At 37.3% G+C, this 2,861-nt stretch overlaps 1 long non-coding RNA gene across 1 annotated transcript; it reads right to left on the reverse strand.

The window, feature by feature from the left end:
• On the reverse strand, positions 1–1,760 carry LOC134216659 (uncharacterized). Its single transcript, XR_009980760.1, has 3 exons — positions 1,474–1,760; positions 695–1,388; positions 1–627 (listed from the first exon to the last, which is right to left on the reverse strand). It is a non-coding gene; the product is annotated as an uncharacterized LOC134216659 (long non-coding RNA).
• Positions 1,761–2,861: the final 1,101 nt, after the last annotated feature.

Genomic DNA, 2,861 nt, shown 5'->3' on the forward strand with positions numbered 1-2,861 from the left:
TAGTTTCTACCTGCACGCTTAGTTCAGTTCACCCAAATATGGGTGAACAGTACCCATAATCACCAAAAAGTGCACATACGTATTTATGGGTGAAATGCCATTTACCCATATTTGCGTACAAGTGGTTCATGGAAATATTAGTAATGTTTACCTATTTATGAGTACTCTATTATAGGTAAAATTCACTTACATATGGGTGATATTTTTATGTTTTCGTTTCGAAAATCGTATTAAATGAAATTTATATTTTCATAAATATTTAGCAACAAATTTTATTGATCATACGACTATAAACTATTCAACTGGTTTAAATGCATGCTTTCCATTTTCATAAAATAGTTTCATCAATATTAAATCTTATATTTCATGCTGCTGGATGCTACATCACCAGCAGCAGGAACTGATAACAGTAATTTCGGACGGGTCGGAATATCCCTTAGCAGCAGCTTCGTGGCAGTATAGCAGCAGCTTCCGGCAGCAAGTCGGAAACCAGTTAGCTGACAACAGAAGCAACAATAGCTGGTGTGGATGTCTGACGGTATGCCATTCAGAAACTGGTAACTGTGCCGGACGAACAGATGTTGTTGGAACGATCAATAAAACAATTGTCACCGATCACAAAAAGATCTGGAAAATAAGTCAAAGTTAAATGCTAAATAATTCCATTAAACTATGTAATTTAAACTGAACCTACCAATCGAATCAAGAATTTGCAATCCGGCTTCAGCAGTAGCATCGGATCCAAACCAAATTTGTCAATACTTGATACAAAAAGATCAGAATCCCCTGTTGCGGTCACATACCGTTTTCCTCTTGCGCTTCCTGTATCTTAAACGGATCCATCGTCTGGACTTTCGATGCTCATTACCAGTTCATTCGTATGAGCTCATTACCAGTTAATAAATCTGTTTTTCTTGTCGCCATCGCGGCCACTACCATCGCGGCTGACGATCTGGAACAAGACGAAGCAGTATGCCAATTGGAACGCAGGATCTTCCGGCTAGGTTTGTCCGATGTGTTGGGTGCCTTCATCATTTCCACTCTCATTTCTTTAGCACAGATGTTCGTTTTTCTTGCAACTAATTGCTGTGCAATTATAGTGCGATGAGCTGAGACTTGTCGGAAGAGAATATCCATTTATCTTAACAGCTATGCAGCCGAGGCGGTTGCTGAAGGATTGATTGATACAACGTAGCGAGTCGATTGAAGCAACGTATCGAGTCGTTTTGGGTCACAAATTCACAGCTGTGAGCAGAAAATATTTCACCGATGGTTGGAGAGTTTGTTTCTATTCTTGATATCTGCTGTATAGTCGTCGACCGCGCCTGCGAAGAGGCGGATATGTTGGTACGGTGTGGGACCGGAAAAGATCGTCAAGAGGTTGCAACCTATAAGTTGTGTATCAAGAATCAATTCAATATTAACAAAATATAGCAATCCTATATAATAAGTAAAAGACAACAAAATAGTTACCTCTGCAAGAACTGCATGCACTCGGAACAACAATTATTAACAGGGATTGTATCAGAAATCATAAAAACTTGCGACTACGACGTTGACGCGGCGGCCATCCAGTTCGGATTTGTTTATGTTTAATTTTTCACCCAAATATGGGTAAATGTGATTACTCAAATATAGGTAAAGTCGGTTTCTTCAGAATATCAGTAAACTTAACCGATTTTTTGGGTAGGTTTTACTAATAATATTGGTATAGTTGCATTTACCCATATATGAGTGAATGAAGTACCCATAAATAGGTAAACCAATCTAAGCGTGTGGGTGCTGCGGATAGAGTCGCTTTTCTGCTCTCAAACGAGTAACGGGATATTTTGAAATCAAGCCCACACGGATACAAATTTCATCCATTTGCTTCAAAATATACATGTTTATTTCCAAAATGATAATATTGTAGTTTGCGTTGAGTTCGCCAAATGCACGAAGTGGCAGCAAACATGCAAAAGATCTTGCATACAGTGTTGCTGGCTATTTTATCTTTCAAAAAGATTATGGTTATAATCGAAGTTGTAATGATTTGTCATATTATTTAAGCAAAATACAATGAGGATTTACTTCACATTTAAGATATTGCAATAAAAAGTTATTCATTTGAAGGAAAGTATGATAAAACTAATAAATAAAATACCAAGATTTGACATACTTCCACTGAAAAGTGAGTAAAATATTTTAGCACCACTGATCCGATGTGCACATCAAACTAAAACTAACCTGAATCCGATGAATAACACGCCTAAAACAGATACATTAGCAAGAATTTTGACAGCTCGTTCCTTTGCAAGTTGCTTGCAGGTTGTCTGCTATGCTAATTTTATTTGCAAATCGCAATATGTTTGAATCAAACATATTTATTTTTAAAACCAAATTAAATCCCTGTTAGTTTTATACATTCACTAGTGGGTAGCCCCTTGCTCGCTCTTGCAAAAGTAAACAAAAACAAGAGTTCGGATCGGATCAGATCGGAAGTCAGCTGAGGAGCAGGAGCAAGAGTGAAATCATATGTTTTCTTGCTTCCAATTTGATGATAAGGATGTTTTTCAGGTACAGAAAGGTAAGTAAATGAAATATGGATGTTTGGAATTGTGAAATCTGGTAGTCAAATGCTACCAGAATATGAAAATTGGTAGAATTGATAAGAAAATATTATGAGCGGTCGAACCAAAACAATAATATTATGATTCCAGTTGAAAATCGAATTTCGAAGTCGCGAAAACCGATTTTATTCGCGTTCAACTTATAGCGCATCATTGCGCAACTGGTACACATTGTTCGCAACCAGATGCGCTATACAGCGCACCAGAATGAAACTTGCAACTAATAGGAGAAAAGTTTATTGTCGTGAGTTC

This window comes from Armigeres subalbatus, chromosome 2 (genome assembly GCF_024139115.2).
Source record: "Armigeres subalbatus isolate Guangzhou_Male chromosome 2, GZ_Asu_2, whole genome shotgun sequence".
Taxonomy (NCBI): domain Eukaryota; kingdom Metazoa; phylum Arthropoda; class Insecta; order Diptera; family Culicidae; genus Armigeres; species Armigeres subalbatus.